This window comes from Panulirus ornatus, chromosome 69 (assembly GCF_036320965.1).
Source record: "Panulirus ornatus isolate Po-2019 chromosome 69, ASM3632096v1, whole genome shotgun sequence".
NCBI lineage: Eukaryota > Metazoa > Arthropoda > Malacostraca > Decapoda > Palinuridae > Panulirus > Panulirus ornatus.
Genome location: NC_092292.1, coordinates 11,018,996 through 11,042,601, shown reverse-complemented (window position 1 = coordinate 11,042,601; position 23,606 = coordinate 11,018,996). Strand labels below are relative to the sequence as shown.

General features: G+C 46.4%; 1 protein-coding gene across 1 annotated transcript in view; it reads left to right on the top strand.

The window, feature by feature from the left end:
• Window positions 1–2,180: 2,180 nt before the first annotated feature.
• LOC139747712 (uncharacterized) overlaps window positions 2,181–23,606 on the top strand; it is a 105,254-nt gene continuing 83,828 nt past the window's right edge. The window contains exon 1 of the mRNA XM_071660319.1: window positions 2,181–2,633. The gene's annotated coding sequence lies outside the window, so the exon portion shown is untranslated. The remainder of the gene's footprint in view (window positions 2,634–23,606) is intronic.

Here is a 23,606-nt window from a genome sequence, read left to right as displayed (position 1 = left end):
CAAGGAGGGGGTGGGAGTCATTTCAGTTCTTATGAGCCTCAATAACTTTTCTCTTCCCTCACACCATATCTGGTATCATTTGGAAGACTTCATCTGTCTACAGAATCCACAGAACAAAGCACGTTTGCCCCAGCGTGGATGTGCTCGGGGCAAATAGGTGGTGGTTGGTGGAGGGAAGCACAGAGCATTCAGAGGGTACAATACGTCAACACTGGTGACAGGTGGGGCGGCTCACAAGTGGACTCGACGACCCAGATTTACAACTGTTTGCTTTTCGAATACTTCAGGGTTGACTGACCTGAGACTTGGCAAAGCATAGTCTATGGTCCTCAACCAGATCCTTTCTGTTTCCTTTCTGAAGCTATGAGTACGTTCGTTTAGGATATAATCATTTGTTTTGGATATAATCATTCGTTTAGGATATATTCGTTCGTTTCGATTTTAAGGACCTCTCATTTTTGGACTTGATGTGAAGAATCTACGCTGGAATTAAAGCCTTTCCCTCACTCTCATATAAAAATGAGAGACGATATCTGCCTGGAGGTACGAGTGTCAGCATCATTATTCATATATGTTTAGTGTTGTATTTGGAGGCTTTCATACCATGGAAGAGGACTCATCAAGATTCCCCCTCTGTGTCTACTGGTTTAACAAAGGGGGAAAAAATCAGAAAAATACAGTGGAAAATACATGGAGATGCGTCTTATACTTTGAATTTCCGTAATCAGTTAAGTACACGTTTTAGATAATACTTTTGAGAAATATGTAGAAAGAAATATCTCTCAAGAGTTCAGAAGGTCATGTGACTCGTTAATTTTTGATACAGATTCTTTCCCTCACTTTTCTCAATCATGTTTCACCCATCATTGTCTTGGCCACCCTCTTCTCCATGTCCTCAGATTGAGTCCACCATCTCTCACCCTGTCCCTGCCTGTTGTCAGGATTGAACACCAATAAGGGCATCACACACCCTACCAGCGTCCCCTACAATCATGAACAGACCATGTTCTTTCCCACCTCTGCCATCCGCATGTCTCACCGACCATCATCAACAACTCTTCCATACTTAGCTAACAAGTACGAACGTCCCCACCTTCCCATCTCATCATCACCACACCCACACTCCTCCTCCTCCTCTCTACCACTTGTCATAACTCCTACACCACCACCACTGATGTCCTGGTTCATGACGACCATCGTAACCTCTTTTTCAAGTTCTCGTCTCCGCCAGGACCTCTCCGTACGTTCACGGTAACAGAGGCTCTACAGTGAAGGTGCCTTTTTCGTGAACACTGTCATTCCTACGACTTGACCATGTTTCTCCCGCCACTATCACCACCATCACTCTCCATGGTGTCTTTACCGTCACCAACGCCCAATCCCTAATCCCTGTCACCACAGCCACCACCACATCCCGTGTCGCATCCACCACCAGAGGTAACACCACTTCCCCAGCCCGTGCTACCACACGGCGCCTCTTCCCATGACTGCTACCACGGCCTGCACCACATCCGATGCCTCCCCCACCGCCACAACCTCAGTTAACGACCTCCCATATATCCCTGTAAGCAAAGCCAGCCAGTCGTCCTCACAAATATCACTTTTGGTTAACTTCTTTCGGTAATAATATAGAACGTCAAATGAAATTTCTTACCCTCTTCGTTGATTATAACCCCCCCTCTGAGATCCTCCATAATTCCTTTTTATCTTAAATTATCGTAGTTCATTTATTATTCAGCATTATCTTACCCACTCAACTTTCCTCACTTCTTCTCCTCGCTCTGGTAAGCCATCCAATATCTCAGGTCCTCTACACTGTCTGCCTCAGCTCATGTCTTCATTTGCTCGAACCCATTCCCCCAAAATCTCCCAGAATGATCACTCATCCTTATGAGACCCTTTAATATCTTTATCAACAGTGGCTCGAACTGAGGAAATGACCCACTTTGGGCAGTCTATGATATGTATCCTTAGCAGAGAACAAGAAAAATGTTCTAAACTTGTGCCACTGAGTAAAAGATATTTATGCTTAAGTTAACAGTTAAGTTTGAATATGGAAATGGATCACCCCCTTACAATTCCGCTCCTCCTCCCTACTAACCTCACCTCCACCCCATCGCAAAACCCTCCCTTCCCTCTACCGACCCGGCAGCGTCACTGCGTCAGAGCGTCAATTGGTTAGTTTCCCCGCTGACTCGAGCGAGAGAGGACGCGTACGACGGCGCTCCGCTGCCACCATAAGCGGTGCTCTCTCTCACTCCCCCACATATCTTTTTTTTTCTGTTTTCCCGAGCGATTTTCGAGCACTCTCGATTGCTTTAAAGCACACTGGTGATTGCAGATCGGACGACCGGCTATTCAGAGAGTGACTGGATTATATTCTATGAGATGACAGTGATTCTTTAATGGGGTACATACATGAAAATAAAACTTGAGGGACGCGACAGACCCCAGTGGGTTGGCAGAGTGGAGAGGGTAGTGCATCCACAGCCAAGTCTAACATAGAGTCAGTGTTGGTTATCCCCGTGGTGGGTGACGTTCTCAGTCGTATAGGACAGCCATAGGAACCCTCGGAGATGAACAGCGTCAGATAGCCAGGGGAGAAGACAGCCGCTGTGAAGACAATTTTAAAGGTAAGATTTGAAGAGAGGAAAGGGAGGGGACAGGTATTGGATCCTATGGGCTCTGAATGTCTCGCTAATGTTGGTGTATTTTCTCTTTCCTGTGACAGTCATGCAGTCATTCATGAAAATTGGTCAGAATTTTAATGTTTTTTTTTTTTTATTTAACATTCAAAGTCCGAAATGTTTGCGATTTTAATCGTGTTTTGCTAACAGGTAGAAAAATGGGTCTGTGATCAGCGGTAAAAATGGCGCTGTTAAAACGTGAATATGAAAAATGACATATATGCATATACTTGTTATACTTATATATATATATATATATATATATATATATATATATATATATATATATATATATATATATATATATATATATATATAAATTTACGGATATATACGTAAATCAAGCTGCACTTTATATATATATATATATATATATATATATATATATATATATATATATATATATATATATATATATATACGGATATATACGTAAATCAAGCTGCACTTAACTTAATGAACGTACACACACCAATTTATTCTCTGAAATGGAAAAGGAAAAATGATTACGATTGTAGTCTAGAAAAATCCTCATTCGAAGACGTTCTTCCTTGAACGCCTCAAGGAATGATGTCAGATTCTCTCTACTTAATACCGCGAGAGCCTGACTTGGAGAGCATTATGTGGCCACCTTACCTTTTTTCTCCCATCGCACGGAAAAGAATGAGAAACTCGAGAACCATTTTCGTCTAAGCATTCCCTTCGGAGTGCAATTAATCCGAGTGAGTCATTAGAAAACGCATCATTTGGACTCAAGTTATAATTAAGTGCCAAATGAATGGTACTTCGATGCCATTACTGTCCTGATTGCCCTACTTAGAAACAGAGAGCGATTCCTCACAACCTACAGCGAGAGATGAGAGACCCAGGTGTGGAGTGAGGGCCAGTGGCGTCATGGACACCTCATACTGTCACTCTGCTGATGTATCTAGTGACGGTCTCAGCCCACGGTGCACTAGACGTGCCCCTGTGATTCACGGGTAATTATTCATATTCCCTCCTCAACGGTTCTGGCAAGTCGCCTACAGGAGGGTTAAAGTGTGTGAAGACGAAGACGTCCCTGTCGTGTTAGACAGGGGTAAAGGTCGTGTATACTAGCGTCTCTGGCGTAAACCATTGGTGGGATAGAGGATACCTGAAGTGTACTTTACGATGGGGGTCTGGGGAGGTCTACTTGCTTCAGCTCTCGTCTGGATCCAAGTTACACTGGTCTCTTTTTTTGATTTGCTAAGCTGTTTCATGCCGCGACTCGCAGTCTATCGTATCGAAGCCCTCAGTCAGACACATATGACTGGAGATATTTGTCTATCGAGCTCCTAAATCTATCCATAGCGTTCTGAACGCTATTGTACACAATGAATAACAGTTTCAAGTCCCGGATGGGGTGGTGTGTGTGTGTGTGTGTGTGTGTATATATATATATATATATATATATATATATATATATATATATATATATATATGACGAAGGGAAATATTCTACAGTATGTTCGTGGATACCATGATGGAGGAGGGGGAATGTATATTACAGTATAGGGTAACACAGTGTAAAAGATAATCATATATTTGAGATTGTGGTGGTGACCAGCCCTGGACGAGTGCGATTAAAACGATACATCGCCTCACATGACAGCCTCTCCCCCACCCCTGTGCCACTGGACGCTTCATCTTGCTCACACACTCCATTTTTATCAGTGAGGAAGCTGATAACCAGCTCCGCTGTTGCAATATGTCAAAGGCCCACTCCTAGCTACCGCTTCAGACAAGTCAGAGAGAGAAAGAAAAGGATATGCTCACTAAAAATCTGGAGACTCAAGTCGAGTTTATCGTCCGGTTTTAATGACGCGTTGTTTGCTTTCTGCAGGCAAACATTTTGTGAGTGTCTCATGTCGATGAAAAGATAAGAATGCAATGAGTGAATGAGAAGTAAATGCCCCCTGAAGTATGAGGTCTTAAAGACTGTGTTAACCAACTGGACGGGGTCAAGCTGCTATATATATATATATATATATATATATATATATATATATATATATATATATATATATATATATATATATATATTCCATGCTTTTCTTGTCTATAGTGTTACATTAATCATTTGCGATGCAAAATATTACAAATAAGCGAATCCTGTTACACCGTTTTTGATTTTGGTCGATAGGAATTTAACAGATTCGTTGAGAGAGAGAGAGAGAGAGAGAGAGAGAGAGAGAGAGAGAGAGAGAGAGAGAGAGAGAGAGTAGGTAATTAGCATTTCGCCCTGGCTCTCATGATAAGGAGACACGCCCCCTCCCCCCCAAAAAAAAAGACTCCCCCCAAAAAAGGATTAAACTCCTTATATAGATTTATGATGACGCAGTAAAGTATCTTAAAACTGTTCAAGCTGTAACTTGCGTGTGGGTAGGACGATTCGTGAGTGACGTTCCCTGCAAGCTTTACTGGCTCCGCCCTTTTTTTTTTCTTTCCTTCCAAAAGCTCCCTCGAAAGTGACACGCATCGTTGGTGTGCCGTTCGTGAAAGTGGTATCCTACATCGCCTTCAATCAGCGAGCAATGAGAAACTAAATGATATATCTATATATATTCCTATGAGTCCACGGGGATATGAAACACGATAAGTTCCCAAGTGCACTTTCGTGTGATAATCACATCAAAAGGGAAAGATACAAGAAAGAAATATAACAGTCAGTTGATATACAACGAACAGATGTAGCTAGGACGCCATTTGGTAAACAAGTGACCACCCCGAATAAATATATATATATATATATATATATATATACTTTCTCGTTTCGCTAATGGAGCTGTCCTTTTTTTCCCCTCCCTTGTTTTACAAGGAAGAGGCGTTGGGAGAGAGAGAGAGAGAGAGAGAGAGAGAGAGAGAGAGAGAGAGAGAGAGAGAGAGAGAGAGAGAGAGAGAGAGCAGATGCTTAGGTCTTTAAAAAAGAAGATTCTTTTTTTTCTTTTCTTTTGACTGGGAACTTCGGGGCAGATGTGTTCTCCGGGAAGAATGTAGGTTTGAGTTGAACAAGTGTTCTGTATCTGTGCTGAGCCTTCTGTGCCTTTATTTATGTGTCAGTGTCTTTATCCTGGTGTCTTTGTTACATTTTTTTTTTGGGGGGGGAAGCCGTCAGTGTCTTTGTTTTGACGTCAGTGTTTGATGTCAGTGTCTTCATATCCTGGCATCATATCGTGGCAGTGTGATTCTTTAGGCATCAGTGTCTTCGATTTGGTTCAGTGTTCATTGTTTTGACGTCAGTGTCTTCATAGATGGGCTTAGTGTCATTCATTAGTTGTCAGTGTCTTCGTGTGGTGCCAGTGTCATTCTTTCAGCATCAGTGTCTTCGTTCTGGTGTCACTGTCGTATATCTTCGTGGGGGGGGGGGCGTCATTGTCTTCATATTGGTGTCAGTGTAGTTCTTTGATGTCAGTGTCCTCATATGGTGTCAGTATCATTCTTTTGACCCTGAGTCTCTTCACACTGATGTCAGTGTCTATATATTCATTTTATTGCCAAAGACTTCAAAGGTAATAGCTTCGTTATTTGGGACAACTTCGTCATATATATATATATATATATATATATATATATATATATATATATATATATATATATATATATATATATATATGGCGATGGAATGAATTAAGGCAGACAGTGTGAATTGTGTGCATGTGTATATATGTATGTGTCTGTGTGTGTATATATATGTGTACATTGAGATGTATGGGTATGTATATTTGCGTGTGTGGACGTGTATGTATATACATGTGAATGGGGGTGGGTTGGGCCATTTCTTTCGTCTGTTTCCTTGCGCTACCTCGCAAACGCGGGAGACAGCGACAAGCAAAAAAAAAAAAGTATATATATATATATATATATATATATATATATATATATATATATATATATATATATATATATATATGATACGGTGATTTTTATGAAAGAAAATGTGTTATTGTCTTCCCTATGATATCAGAGTCATCTTATTGGCGTTAATGACTTCCTGTTGACACCAGGTATTGACCAGGGTCTTCTCATATGGCGTCAGGGCCCTCTTATTGCCACCAGGGTCTTCTTATTGGCCTCAGGGCCCTCTTATTGCCACCAGGGTCTTCTTATTGGCCTCAGGGCCCTCTTATTGCCACCAGGGTCCTCTTGTTGGCCTCAGGGCTCTCTTATTGCCGCCAGTGTCTTCTTATTGGCCTCAGGGCCCTCTTATTGGCCTCAGGGCCCTCTTATTGCCACCAGGGTCTTCTTATTGGCCTCAGGGCCCTCTTATTGCCGCCAGGGTCTTCTTATTGGCCTCAGGGCCCTCTTATTGGCCTCAGGGTCTTCTTATTGGCCTCAGGGTCTTCTTATTGGCGTCAGGGTCCTCTTGTTGGCCTCAGGGCCCTCTTGTTGGCCTCAGGGCCCTCTTGTTGGCCTCAGGGCCCTCTTGTTGGCCTCAGGGCCCTCTTGTTGGCCTCAGGGCCCTCTTATTGGCCTCAGGGCCCTCTTATTGGCGTCAGGGTCCTCTTGTTGGCCTCAGGGCCCTCTTATTGCCGCCAGGGTCTTCTTATTGGCCTCAGGGTCTTCTTATTGGCCTCAGGGTCTTCTTATTGGCCTCAGGGCCCTCTTATTGGCCTCAGGGCGCTCTTATTGGCGTCAGGGCCTCTTATTGCCACCAGGGTCTTCTTTATGACGTCAGCGATTGTTTCTCCTTAGCGTTAGGGACAATTTGGTTAATGCTGGTGTTCCTCTTGTCGTTCAGAGGTCTTTCCACTGACATCAGGGCCTTCTAACTGATGTAAGGGAGATCTTGTGGACGCCAGGGGGGGGTGTCTTCCTGCTGGCTTTAAGGTCCCTGATGAAGTCAAGGTCTCGAGTCAGAGACCCTTTTTTTCTTTTTCATCGAAAGGGTCATCACCTTTACGCCAGTGCCCTTTCATCATTCACCCTCCAGTCCTCCTCATTATTACCCCTCACAGTGAACACACTGTCGTCTGGATGAGAAACCAGTAGCACTCCACGGACAGATGGGCGACTGATTTGAGTTGTGCCGGTAAACCCCGGTAAACTTATTGTGTACCCAGTGCTCATCCTGTGAACGGTAGCGCAAAAGGATTACAGAGGGTCACTAAGGGTCTTAGGCAGACCCCAATGGGTTGATGTTACATAAGATGTTACAGTTCATAACAGGTATTTCATTACATAACATGGGCGAGAGTTGCAGTAACCTCAATGCCTTTATATCATCAGACTGGATTCTCTCTCTCTCTCTCTCTCTCTCTCTCTCTCTCTCTCTCTCTCTCTCTCTCTCTCTCTCTCTCTCGCGTGGCGATATATAAACGTTAGTTTACGTTGATAACATAACTCAGACAGATGGTCGAGGTTGTACACAACTCCGAGTCATGGCCTCGGAAAGTGTCACCCAGGGAGGGGATTGCTATTGTTCATTTAATTGCAGTGTGATTCCCGATTCAAGAAGGCTGCTACTGGGAAGGAAAAGAATAAAAAGTGGGAGAGAGAGAGAGAGAGTTGCCAGTGATGAATCGACTTGGTGTTGACTAGTCGCTCAGAATGTATTGCTTCAGCTTAGCATCGAAAGGATATTTAGACGAATGGGAAAAGTTTTCTTAAGAGTTTTTGATCAATATCGAGAATGTTGAGATAGTCTTTCTGTTTGATACATCAATTCCAACTCATTACTTTTGGAACAATTTGGAGAATGTTGATATGTCACTTTCTCTTTAATATATAAATCTCCAACTTATCATTTCCATTTTTTTTCTGAAGGTCGAGGTCCATAGACCATTTCTTTTGTACGATATCTTTATAAGGCATACGCTTGGTATGAGCCATGGCACGCTTCCCTAAATTACAATGGCACCATTCATGGTATTTGAGCCACTCACTTCTCCAACGAAAGTTCTGTTTTGATCTTCAACTGAGACTGATTGATGGTTGGGGGGGGGCGGCGCGGCGCGCCAGCAAACGCCTCCCTCCTGACTCGAATTTTACGAGCTCACATAAAAACCATTGGCTGTGGTGGCGTTCAGTCTGAATACGAATTATGGATGTCCTCCTTGCATTGTCGTCTGTCGTTTTCGCCACTGGTTTGTTTTTTTCCCCTATGACTGATCGAAACCTGGACACCACACACTAGTAATCCCACGTCGTAGACTGTACTAGGATAATACAACATATACCATGTACTTCACTCGAGGCAACAGACCTTGCTGTCTGGAATGTAAGATGGTGGAATCCATTGTCGGTAATGTTGAACTTGCTAGTGTGCGAATGGAAGAGCACTAGAAGTGTTCAGGAAGGACTTGTGTGAGTCCCCTCGGCGTGATCCAGACGACATACAGTGAGGGCTGAGCCTACAGACACGTCAACATGTAGTGATCTCAGGGTTAGAAGACAGAATTCAAGACTCGCTTGAATATTCCATTAAAAGAGATCGAAGTTTGTGGATTTGAACACTTCTGTAACAGGCACTGTCTTGGTGTTTCTTGCTTTGCTTTGCCTCTCTCTGTTCCTCTTCAATGATTCAGTTCTGTTTTTTATTGATTCTCATATTTTTTCTCTTCTCTCTCCCTATCTTTATCTTCCTTAACCCTCCTCCTCCTCCACCTCCGTCAGTATGCGCCAGAGGTCCTGCCTTGTCTCGTTCCCAGTCGGGCTGGGCCTCTTGGTCCAGCTATCTGTCTTCCTGTAAATTGCTTCTCTCTCTCTCTCTCTCTCTCTCTCTCTCTCTCTCTCTCTCTCTCTCTCTCTCTCTCTCTCTCTCTCATGATTGCTGTTCCATTTCAAAATTCTCTTCAACGTATGATTCCTTTATATCATTATCATCAGCATTTTATTCATTTTCTTTCATAGAGTATCTTCCATATCCTTCTCTTCGGTGTGCTTCAACTTAGCAGTTCTCACCATCAGCTCCAGCACACTTGGGTGTTTTGAGCCCCATAACTCTCTCGCTCCCCTCCCCTGCATCTCTCCCCCCATCATCCCCCCTAAATGCTCTTTAGATCCCCCCTTAATCACTGCTCAGACCCATCTGCCCTACATCACGAAGGCCCAGTTTGTTGTGCTTTGGCATCCAAACTTCCCAGCGCTCGCCCCACCACCAAGGTAACTCATCTAACTCTTTCGCCACGACCGTGCATCCCCTTATCATCCCCCTAACTACCATCTAGATCCCCAGTAATCACCACACGGGTCCTCCCTATATCACAAAGTCCCCCAGGGCTAACTGCGGTGCCTCGGCGTCCACTGGTGAGGTCCAGTGGTCCTAGGCAGTGGTCGTCCCCTGGTCCAAGGCAGTGGCGCCCAGTGGCCCTCAGTCGCAGAGTCCAGTGATCCAGGGTCGTGGCTTCCAGTGGTTGGCGGCCGGCTTTACGTAACACGCCCCTCAGGGCCCTCCTCCACCCGAGCCATCAATGGGGCCACCATTCACAATATGTCGGTCGTCGCTCCAGGTGTTTAACATCACTAGCACGAGTGTTACGCCTCCTCTCCCTTCCCTCCCCACACATACACTCCCCTCACTCTCCCCACACACACACACACACACTCTCCCCCACCTCAACCTTACCTACTGCCAATCCCTCAATCCTCAGGATCCTTGGCAGACGACCTGTCTCTTTTCTTTTTTCTCTTTTCTTTCTTTCTTCTCGCTCCTCTTCCCTGTTCCTCTTGATGTACATAAATTTCCAGTTGCTGCCGTTGGAACGGGGAGTGTGGCAGCCTCTCTCTCTCTCTCTCTCTCTCTCTCTCTCTCTCTCACACACACACACACACACACACACACACACAGTCACACACAGAGGCGACACTTTCCTTACTAATTCGAACAGAGAATTCGAGCGTTCATCCCTCTTCCTTCCCACTCAACATTCATCTTTCCTCGCCGAGTTGAGCTAGGCTACCCAGTGCTGTCTCTCTCTCTCTCCCTCAATATGAATAATATTCGCTCCTGTTTGTGACGCATTATATCATCCGTATTGCATGTGTGCGTGTGTGCATGTATGCAATCTAACCGGGTGTGTCAATCTTTGCATTAGAGTTATTTTCCCGTTATCAGCGTATGTTTTGGCGCTGCACGGCTGTAGAGTTTGCGCTGCGCATATAAATCTCTCACACTGAGTGGCATGGGACATGTAATTGTTTACTGTCATCGGACTGTATGCTTCCAGTGTGTGTGTGTGTGTGTGTGTGTGTGTGTGTGTGTAATACGTCTGACTGTGTGTGTGTATCATCTGCCTGGTATAGTCTTACTCCTCCTCCTCTTGCATAGTCCACACCGCTTGACCCCCAAGTACGTGACAAATGATATCAGTAGCGTCACTCGTGAGGGACAGGTGTGTGTGTGTGTGTCTAGTGGCGTCACTCAAGAGGACCAGGTGAGTGTCCAGTAGCGTCACTCGGGAGGGGCAGGTATTTGTCTGGTGGAGTCACCTGGGAGGGGCGGCAGGTATGTGTCTAGTGTCGTCACTCCGGATGGACATATGTGTGTCTAGTGACGTCATTCGGTCGTGACAGTTGAAAACAACGGTGTCACTCGGGAGGGACAGGCGTGTGCCTGCAGGCGTCACTCGGGAGTGACAGTTGATACCGCTAGCGTCACTTGGGAGGGACAGGTGAGTCTGGTGATGGGGAGGAACTTCGGTGGACTTCACATGAGCCGGGGAAGCCCTTTAGCAGTCTGACGTGTCCTCTGATGAACTACCTGACGCAGTCAGCTCACGTTACTCACGACGGGCGTCTTTTGAGACGTCTTGAGTGTCCAGCTTAGAGCGTTCGGTAAGCTGACAATCGAGGACGGGTAAGCTGACAATCGAGGACGGGTAAGCTGACAATCGAGGGCAGGTAAATTGACGATCGGTGTCCTGTAACAGAGTGAGAAAAGTACCGCTTGCTTCCTCCTCTGGAACAGGTCGTCACACTGGCAGACTTTCAATTTACCGTGTGTGCCAAAAATACACCTTGCCAGTCCTGTGTGATTTTCTGTCAGAATGACAAGCTAGCAGTCATCCCTGGCGATCTGTCTTTAGGAGAATACACCAGACAGATTGCCAGTTTCCCTAAACATCTCTCCTAAGGAGGTGGCGCCAGCCTCTCGTACCAGTATACTATAAGGGGAAGTTACAGGTTGCTAATGACAGACCTCAAATCTGCCATGGCATTTTAAAGTTACCAGTCTCCCCTGACGCTACAGGAAAGACATTCGGGCAGGTCAGTACAGGGCAGTATGCAGGTGTGGGTGGCGTTTATGTAGGCTTGGGCCCCGGGGGAGAGAGGGGAGCTGAGTTGGAAGGGGTCAAAGAGGAGGACAGGGCCACGCCCCGTCTCGGCAGGACCTGCAGTTGGGCTAGGACCTCACACGCCCGCCTTTGGACACCACCCCAGATTAATATTTCATTCCCTGGACGCATTACTTCCAGCAGTAGGCTGCTCGCGTTCTCCCGGGTTGCATGCAGCGTAGCGTATGGTCCAAGAATATTGGGAAGTTATGAGACTTTAGATCATGATGGATTGCCCAGGTGTATCTCCTCAACGAAACCGTCGGACTGGCAACGCCGTCTGGAGGGTGTGCATAACGCATGACGAGATGGGTAACGCTACGGGGTTAGTGGTAGTGAGGCAGCAAGGTGGCGTTGGTGAGGTGTTGAGGGGGATGACCAAGCCCTTGGCCTGGTGGTAGTGGTGGTGTGAGGTGAGAGATATGGTCAAACCGCGACAGAGAGGATCGTGTGTCACACCAAAGGTTACATCATCCAACGTCTCAACCTGGAGGAGGAGGAGGAAGGAGATAGAGAGTGATCACCTGAGCTCGATGGTATATTGCTATGGAGTTTTTGCAGTGAAAGACTATATTCACTCGGATTGTTTATGTTCAGTCGGCCGGGACGGCTCAAAGGTAAACGGATATATCCAAGAGGCTGTGACTCATCATACACTATCGCCAGGCTCAACAGAGGTTCCTCTCTCTCTCTCTCTCTCTCTCTCTCTCTCTCTCTCTCTCTATATATATATATATATATATATATATATATATATGTATATATCACTGTAGATACGTGAGATCAGCTTCACCAATTAGTGTCTATTCCATATCCTTTTCTTGTATTCGAGGTGGTTAGCGTAACGGACAGTTAACAACTTTCCAAAAGAACTGGTGATCTATTTCGAAGTGGAACGAACTATCGTCGTCGCTTAGCGTTTCATTCAACCGTCCAGGCCAACAGAGGGAACGACACTGAAAGTTTCGTCATTATCTGTTCCCTGATATTCCGTCGCATTGACACGCTGGCCACTTTAGTCCGCGCAGCTCCTATGGTGACGGACGTCGCTGCTGTGTTCTCTGGGACCAGAATCCTTCCTCCGTCCATGACGGGGAAGAGGTTGTTGCACTAATGACAAGAAAGATCACTCGGGTTAGGTTCCCTCGCTGGCACGAACACCAGGCATGCTACATGACTCTTAATTTCTGGGAGGGGAAAAAAAAGGACATTTTTGTGGAAGTCTTCTGTTGTGGGTCTGAGGGCGTGGCGGGGGATTACAATGGTCCGAAAACATTACATGCAAAAAAAAGGCTAAACTGACGCAAAGAGCTCTGAGCTCGGTCATCCGCTGGGAACCTCCTGGAAAAGCTCTTTCGTCCAGATTTCGGCATTCCACCGCCAGAACCAGACTTGTAAAAGCGAATAGCGCGACAAGCCTAGCCCGGGCAGCTCGCTGCTGCACTCCCCCACCTCGGGGAAACCAGACTGAATCAGCGAATAACAGCACTCATAAAGGCCTGCGCCACTGACCATCACAACCCAGATTCTATTTCGCCAGCGGGACCATCCTGGCTTGACGGGGGATCGATCATGAGGCCTCTCCACCACCACTACCGAACCAATACAACCACCTCCACCACCACACACACACGAGTACCACTGTCAAGCTACCACCATAGTCACCGTCGCAACCCATCGCTGCCACAACCACCACCATCGCTAACACCACTACCACCATTCACCCAGCTGTAACTATTAGATCACCTACTACCATCACTACCAGTCAGTCTGATCACCTACTCACTACCAGTCAGTCTGATCACCCACTACCAATACTACCAGTCAGTCTGATCACCCACTACCAATACTACCAGTCAGTCTGATCACCCACTACCATCACTACCAGTCAGTCTGATCACCCACTACCATCACTACCAATCAGTCTGATCACCCACTACCAATACTACCAGTCAGTCTGATCACCCACTACCATCACTACCAAGCAGTCTGATCACCCACTACCAATACTACCAGTCAGTCTGATCACCCACTACCATCACTACCAAGCAGTCTGATCACCCACTACCATCACTACCAGTCAGTCTGATCACCCACTACCAATACTACCAGTCAGTCTGATCACCCACTACCATCACTACCAGTCAGTCTGATCACCCACTACCATCACTAACAGTCAGTCTGATCACCCACTACCATCACTACCAGTCAGTCTGATCACCCACTATCATCGCTACCAGTCAGTCTGATCACCCACTACCATCACTACCAGTCAGTCTGATCACCCACTACCATCACTAACAGTCAGTCTGATCACCCACTACCATCACTAACAGTCAGTCTGATCACCCACTATCATCGCTACCAGTCAGTCTGATCACCTACTCACTACCAGTCAGTCTGATTACCCACTACCATCACTACCGGTCAGTCTGATCACTATCATTTAATCTGATCACCATCACTACCAGTCAGTCTGATCACCATCAATACTAGTCAGTCTGATCACTCACTACCATCACTACCGGTCAGTCTGATCACCATCAATACTAGTCAGTCTGATCACTCACTACCATCACTACCAGTCAGTCTGATCACCATCAATACTAGTCAGTCTGATCACTCACTACCATCACTACCGGTCAGTCTGATCACCATCAATACTAGTCAGTCTGATCACTCACTACCATCACTACCAGTCAGTCTGATCACCATCAATACTAGTCAGTCTGATCACCATCAATACTAGTCAGTCTGATCACTCACTACCATCACTACCAGTCAGTTTGATCACCATCGCTACCAGTCACTCTGATCACCATCACTACCAGTTAGTCTGATCACCATCACTACCAGTCAGTCTGATCACCATCACTACCAGTCAGTCTGATCTACCACTACCATCACTACCAGTCAGTCTGATCACCATCACTACCAGTCAGTCTAATCACCATCACTACCAGTCAGTCTGATCACCCACTACCATCACCATCTTCTCATCCCCAAATGGTACCCTCGGCAGTGAGTGGATAACCAGATACCACCACCATTACCTCCCACCTCTCATCACCACAAACACCCAACATTTGGACTGCTCACCGCCGCCAACCACTGGTCCTCCAGCCACGATATCAACCACAGAGGAGGATGACGACTCGTCCAGTGGGATATATACCAAACTTTCCCTCTCCTCTTTTTTTCTTTCTCTCTCTCTCATATGAAAGTTTCGGAAATCTTGTTGATTCTGCCATTTTTCCCCCCCCGAGTGTCGTTTCCCACAGGAGCAGCTGGTAGCGCCATAAAATTAGGCAAGGATCTTAAATCCATTATTTTCCCGGCCGGGCCCGCGTGAAAAGACACCATCGGGCGACGAATCACATATTTCATCGGGAGTCTTGTGGCTGAGCCAAACCTCGAGGACCGCGCGCCATCTTGAGTCGTTCCATCAACATGGGTCCTGAGGCAGCCACAAGACTGACGTAAACAACTCAAGTCAGATCGTCAACCTGGGGTTAGGGAGTGGGTAAGTGCCATTGTGTGGAGGGCAGTAAGTGGAGGGTAGTAAAAGCCCGAGTGTGGTGGAGGGGCAGTAAGTGGAGGGTAGTAAATACCCCGAGTGTGGTGGAGGGGGAGTAAGTGGAGGGTAGTAAATACCCCGTGTGTGGAGTAAGTGGGTAACGTGTGGCGGATGACGAGGGACGTCATGGAGCGAGAGGCAGTCGTCACAGTATTGATGATAGTGGCAGCATCATGCGGGAGGTCGACAGTATACCTCTCTCTCTCTCTCTCTCTCTCTCTCTCTCGCAGTCGCTGCACCTTCCTCGTGACCTTTTACTCTTGTACATTTAGCAATCACTCGCTCTCCTTCCCTGGAAGTAACGTCCTCTCTCTCTCTCTCTCTCTCTCTCTCTCTCTCTCTCTCTCTCTCTCTCTCTCTCTCTCTCTCTCACGGCGCTGTGTAGGCAGCACCGTGTGGTACAGCTCGTGAGCAGGTCAGTCTGTGCAGAATGGGGAGGTTAAATGACTCTCTCCTGGACGAGTATGTCCTACCCTGGGGTTGAAGGGAGGGAGAGGATAACAGAGATGGGAAAGGGAGTAACAAGAATGGGAAAGGGAGCTGCTCTGGGAAGGGTGAGGATAACAGAGATGGGAAAGGAAGCTGGTAAGGGAGGGAGGGAAGGAGGGGTAAGGATGACAGGGATGGGAAGGGGAAATGGTGAGGGGGAGGGATGAGGAGGACAGTAATGGGAGGAGGGGGAGAGGAGCTAGTTCGAGGGATGGTAGGGAGAGGGTAGGAGCTGGTGAGTGAGTGAGGGAGGGAGGGAGTGAGGGAGAGAGGGAGGGAGGGAGTCGCAACTCGAGCACCTTAAGTAGGGGAGGATCGGGAGGGAGAACGATAGACATTCACAAATCTTTGCATCTTGAGATGGAAGACGATGATGGGGTAAGCGGGCCGACGAGAGCATCTTACCATAAACAGATCAAGAAGTAGGAAGCTGTAGACCGAGGGAAGCTATATTGCCACACACACACACACACACACACACACACACACACACATACACAAACACACACACACACACACATACAGTGTGCAGGAAGAGAAGCGGAATTAGAGAGAAAGTATAGATGCATTGCAGAGCGTCTATAGTATACTGAGGAGAAGGAAATGGTACGAGTTCTGTGGTGTGAAGCGAGATTGCATACACACACACACACACACACACACACACACACACACACACACACACACACACAAAGGATAAGTGTATCCTGACAAGTGCATCTTAAAAATCGTATACCAAGGAGGATCTGGGAGGTTTTCTAGGGGATATGAGGCGAGAGAGAGAGAGAGAGAGAGAGAGAGAGAGAGAGAGAGAGAGAGAGAGACGGCATACCCGTAACTTTTATAATCTTGAGCTGGAAAATATGCGGGGGAGAAGGATCGTGTGAGGCATACCCGGAGCTCAGCGGTGGGAGGAATGGGAAGGAACCACTGCCATAACTCAGGTTCTCCTTGGCCGGGGAAGGAGTTAAACTTTTCCAGTTGAGTAGAGGTGAATTCAAAGAGGGAGGGCCATCTTGATCCGCTCAAGTGGAAGTGAGGCAATCCCGGCCAGCAGGTCGGAGATAAGAAAGCCTGGCTGTGAACTTTTAACGCTGAGAGTCCCTTTCTGCTCTCCTTATTCTCCACCTTTCCTCAAGAAAATATGAGACAATACATCCGCCATCTCATCCAACCCACGCGACCTTGACAGCGAATTCTGAGAACCTCCCCCCACTAAAAAAAGAGAGAGTAAATCTTTTGCAAATGATAGATTTAACAAGGAAGTTCTCCCTTTAGATTCTTCAGAAGAAATGTCTTGAAGCTGAAGAGATCGAGTTCATAATCCCCGTACGAGAATTACCAGGCCGAAAAGAGTGACGTAAAAGGAAAGCTTTGCTTTTGTTTTGTGTTGAGATTCTATTGAGAAACTGCTCTGGCGACCTTCATGCCATGTTGATAGCTGAGGCCAGACCTTAGCTAATGGCTGAGACTTCGGTGCCATGTGGATAGTTCATGCCTGTGACCTTACTAATGGTTAGGACTTCGAGGTGAAGTTGACAATGCTGGAGGAGTGACCTTTCGACTTCGAAGCCATGGTGCTACCTTGATATGCCTGACCATTTACCAATGTCTAGGACCTTGGCTGTGCTTACTGTATGACACAATGGAGGATTTATGCCCTCCCTCCAATCACTGATATTGAAAAGGTGACACTGACTACAGGTGACACTGACGATAAATGATGCTGACGACAGGTGACATTGACGGCAGGTGACACTGACGGCAGGTGACGCTGACGACAGGTGCTACTGTCAGCAGGTGACACTGACGACAGGTGACATTGACGACAGGTGACATTGACGACAGGTGACACTGACGACAAGTGAGACTGTTAGCAGGTGACACTGACGACAGGTGACACTGACGACAGGTGACACTGACGGCAGGTGACACTGACGGCAGGTGACACTGACGACAGGTGACACTGACGACAGGTGACACTGACGGCAGGTGACTCTGCAAATGACACTGACGGCAGGTGACAATGGCAGTAAGTGTCACTTGCGACACTACGAAAAATAAAGTCGAAACAATTTCTTTTTTACGACGGGACTTAAATGAGTTCTAACAAAGAGCAGGACACCACCGCTTACTTCGCCTCCCCTCCACCGCTTACTTTACCTCTCCTCCACCGCTTACTTTCGCCCCTCCACTTCCACCGCTTACTTTACCTCCCCTCCACCGCTTACTTTACCTCTCCTCCACCGCTTACTTTCGCCCCTCCACTTCCACCGCTTACTTTACCTCCCCTCCACCGCTTACTTTACCTCTCCTCCACCGCTTACTTTCGCCCCTCCACTTCCACCGCTTACTTTACCTCCCCTCCACCGCTTACTTTACCTCTCCTCCACCGCTTACTTTCGCCCCTCCACTTCCACCGCTTACTTTACCTCCCTCCACCGCTTACTTTACTTCCCCTCCACCGTTTACTTTGCCTCCCTTCCACCGCTTACTTTACTTCCCCTCCACCGCTTACTTTGTTGGTAATTACTGTTAGGTAATCACACACACACACACACACACACACACACACACACACACACACACACAGGCCACACCAAAGCTCCAGTGCAACCCTCTGTTTATTCACATCCTCAACATCCAGTCAATAAATCGACAAGGCCGAAGCTGAACCACTTGTAACCCTTTTGTCGTCCTTGCTACACACTGACGCCTCAACTTGTGGAATCTAGAGCGAGAGGAGATCGAGCACGAGGTGGAAAGACAAGAGTGGGGAGCGAGTGTCTACATGAGAGGCTTTGGCGTAGAGAAGCGTGAGGGAGATGTACGTAGGTTCTGACTTGACGACAGCGTTTGAGGATTCTCCTCCGTCGCTGTTCTTCGTAGTTCAGGTGTTGGGGGTGTGGGAGGGGACACATCTGTCATTAGAGATTGGGACTCGAGCAGGTGGTGCTAAAGATGCCACCGGCATCGTTGAAAGGGAAGGGTTTTCTTGACTGATGCAGATCAAAGAGGCAACATTTTCAATGTATCAGAAGGTCTTGATCAGCAGGTTCGGTTTAAAGAACCTGTTGCCTAGTCCACTGGAAATTCCAACAGTGCATTATGTAGGTTATATACAAGATCATATATATATATATATATATATATATATATATATATATATATATATATATATATATATATATATATAGAGAGAGAGAGAGAGAGAGAGAGAGAGAGAGAGAGTGGAAAGGATCACAATTAAGCATTCACTTGACATTCACTTCTTTACCAAATGGCGTCCTAGCTACATCTCTTCGTTGTACATCAACTGACTGTTATATTTCTTTCTTGTATCTCCCCTGATGATGTGATTATCACACGAAAGTGCACTTGGGAACTTATCGTGTTTCATTTCCCCGTGGACTCATAGGAATATATATATATATATATATATATATACATATATATATATATATATATATATATATATATATATATATATATATATATATATATATATATATATAATGATAGTAATAATACCAGACGAAGATATGGTTACACTTGATAATGCAGCTTATAACATTATGCAAACTAGGTTTGGAAATCTTCACAAAATAAAGGTAATAGTTGGCTTATTCTGTACCAAAGGACAACAAAAAACGGGGAAGAAAAAATACTAGTTTTGAGAAAATTGCTTTTACACTTTACTATGAAGGTCCGTGTGGCTTAAAAAGCCACTCTACCGTACCGTGTGTGTGTGTGTGTGTGTGTGTGTGTGTGAGTGTGTATGTGTGTGTGTGTGTGTGTGTGTGTGAGTGTGTGTGTGTGTGTGTGTGCACATGAAGTGTAGCTCCTTTGTGCACGTTCAGTACTGTCATTCTGAGCACACCCGGTGTATAGCAACTCCATGTGTGCCACACTAGGCATGACACAGGCAACCTTGTACACACCTGGTGTGTCAACCCCGTGCTCCAGTGTGTCAACCCCGTGCTCACTCATCATGGCGACCACGTGAACATCCGGCATGACAACCCTGTACTTGCTTACTCATCACGGCAACACTGTGCTTACTCAACATGACAACCCTGTGCTTGTTTACTCATCACGGCAACCCTGTGTTTACTCAACATGACAACCCTGTACTTGTTTACTCATCACGGCAACACTGTGTTTACTCAACATGACAACCCTGTGCTTGTTTACTCATCACGGCAACCATGTGGTCACTCAACATGACAACCCTGTACTTGCTTACTCATCACGGCAACACTGTGCTTACTCAACATGACAACCCTGTGCTAGCTTACTCATCACGGCAAACCTGTGTTCACTCAACATGGCAACTCAGAGCACACACCCGGCCTGGTAACTCTACATACTCATCAATGGCAACTCTCTGCTCCCTCAGGATGGCAACTCATGTACACACCCGTCGTAACAACGTCCCAACCGGCCCCTCAGCTCAACATTTGCCAAAGCAGAAAATCACTCGCAAATCTTTTTTTTTCCACATCACTTGGCGTTGATGGAGGCAGTAGTTGACGGCTTACTGTTAATATGTCAGCACTTAGCACAGAGAGAGAGAGAGAGAGAGAGAGAGAGAGAGAGAGAGAGAGAGAGAGAGAGAGAGAGAGAGAGATTAGAAAGAGAAAAAAGATTAGAGAGAAGATTGCAGAGAAAGAGAGAGGATTAGAGAGAGAGAGAGAGAGAGAGAGAGAGAGAGAGAGAGAGAGAGAGAGAGAGAGAGAGAGAGAGAGAGAGAGAGAGAGAATTAGAAAGAGAAAAAAGATTTGAGAGAGAAGATTGCAGAGAGAGAGAGAGAGAGAGAGAGAGAGAGAGAGAGAGAGAGAGAGAGAGAGAGAGAGAGAGAGAGAGAGAGAGAGAGAGAGAGAATTAGAAAGAGAAAAAAGATTAGAGAGAGAAGATTGCAGAGAAGGAGAGAGGATTAGAGAGAGAGAGAGCGAGAGAGAGAGAGAGAGAGAGAGAGAGAGAGAGAGAGAGAGAGAGAGAGAGAGAGAGAGAGAGAGAGATTGTGTATCATATTAGGGAGAAGTGAGCGAAAGCAGTTTAGGGAAAAGCTGTCTTTTTCTCTTTTTTTTTTTTCTTTTAAGGCATGACCACACTCCCTTAATACCTCCGTGGTTGACGCACACGTACCGCTTGCAAGCGGCAGTAGACGGAGGAGGAGGAGGAGGAGACTTTGAATTGCACGAACCGTAACACTCACACATGCGAAACTTTCACGAAACTTTCGATTCATTAGGAACCGTAAAGGATCGTTCTGTACGTCCACTGAAGATGCGTCATACAGAGGGAGAAAACCTAGATATGAAACCGTGACGTAAATTGTGAATCCCGACACTTTTAATCTCCCGTCTCGCGAAATGATGAACTCGTATTCTCAAACCCGCCAACATTTTACACCCCGCCACACCATGACAGAACAGTCTGATGAACCAGGTTCATTCACAGGGGGAAAAGGAATATGATTCATGAGGCATTAACAGGTCATATCTCAGGACATTCTTAGTGTAAACTGTCTGCTTCAGGTGCCCCCGCTCGCAGCAGCGTCGAAGCATTTGAAAAAGGTGTGGCGCCTCTTCTTGGCTGAAGGTAGGACGACCATCGTTAGCAAGGGCTTGAGCGAGATGGGTAATACCTCGGTGTATTGGGTCATAACGCTTAGGATGCCCGAGAGTGGGCACTTGATACGTGTGTGTTAAGAGCAACTCTGGTCTCGGTGATGTCAGGGCTTAATCCTAGTGAGAGAGAGAGAGAGAGAGAGAGAGAGAGAGAGAGAGAGAGAGAGAGAGAGAGAGAGAGAGAGAGAGAGATTAGAAAGAGAAAAAGATTAGAGAGAGAAGATTGCAGAGAGAGAGAGAGAGAGAGAGAGAGAGAGAGAGAGAGAGAGAGAGAGAGAGAGAGAGAGAGAGAGATTAGAAAGAGAAAAAAGATTAGAGAAAGAAGATTGTAGAGAAAGAGAGAGGATTAGAGAGAGAGAGAGAGAGAGAGAGAGAGAGAGAGAGAGAGAGAGAGAGAGAGAGAGAGAGAGAGAGAGAGAGAGAGAGAGAGAGAGAGAGAGAGAGAGAATTAGAGAGAGACGATTGCAGAGAGAGAGAAAGAGAGAGAGAGAGAGAGAGAGAGAGAGAGAGAGAGAGAGAGAGAGAGAGAGAGAGAGAGAGAGAGACATCCAGTCTCTTCTTCGTGATTCTTTCTTTTCATAATCCCGGAAGGATTAGAATGTCCTTCGCCTCCCGATGCCTCGTCGTCTATTTGGCCAGCTGGGCTTTTCCACTTTGTGCTTTCGCCTGCATGACGACTGACTGATTGCCAGAGCTTTAGAATTACAGAAAGCCAGGCCATTTGCACCCTCTCATCTATGATGCATTTGAACAACACGTAATCTCTCATAGCTCAGCTATAAAAAAAAAAGTTTTAATGACCCACCGTGCAGAATGTTACTGATCAGGGAGATGATCCGAGACACAGGACGATTAGCTTAAATAAGCCCAAAGGGCTCGTGTGTATAAAACCAGAAGCGACCGGCCCCTGTCTGAAATGGAAAATGAATCGATCGAGGGAGGAGGAGGAGGGAGGGTGCAAAAAAGAGAAAGAGAACCGGTTAGAGACAAACGATGATCCCGGAGATTGGGGTAATACGCCCCCGGAAGAGATTATGCTGCGAGAAGCGTTTTAAAGGTGGAGAAGCAACGGTGATGGGTGGTTGGTAGGTGGTGGCTGACCGAGGGCCGGCCTGGATGTGTGGACCGGAGCTGGGGCAGCACGTGAGGCTTCCTTCCCCCCTCATCTCATCGAACTCTTCCTGTGCTGGGACATGACGACGCTCTCCGTCCTCATGTGTTTGGTTTCTAGGAACAAGAGTCTGACATCCACGTCTACGACTGACTCTCTAGTGAATGAAAGAATGAAGGCAAAAACGTACACTGATGATATTGCCTCGGGATGAAAAATCTTTTCTCTTACTTCACGTCTTTTGTTGGTGAGTGTGGCGAGTCTTCAGCTCCCCAGAACTCCGTTTAGAACTTAAGCTCCTCAGCGTCACTGATGTTCTCTTAAGACTGTTGATGGCTTCAGGTCTGTGAGGCTGTGTTACTTGACCATGTCCAGGCCAGTCGCATACACACACTGTCAAAGTGTTTTAAGTCGTTATTTCTGGTAGCGACGCCACGATGGTCCATCATGTTTTTCTCAAAGGATAGTTCGTCGACTGACCTCACTCGGTGTGTCATGCACTCGTACTGTTATCTATTTATGGGAGTAGATGAGGACTTCAAGATTCAATGATTATCCGAATATTTATCATTCAAGTGCTTCCCCCTCGCGTCCACGTCCAAGTATCGAGTCTAGAAAAATATTTTGTTCTCCCAGTGATGTTGATGCCTGACAGAGCCAGTGGGAGCTGTGGTGACATTTGAACTTTCCCTCGTTAAAGAGCGTCAGAAAACATGGAAAGGCGTCCTTGCTACATGAAGCAACAAGATGCTCACTGGGAGTAAGGTATGGATTGTGTCCCCACCCCATCAACACCAGCCCACACACACACACACA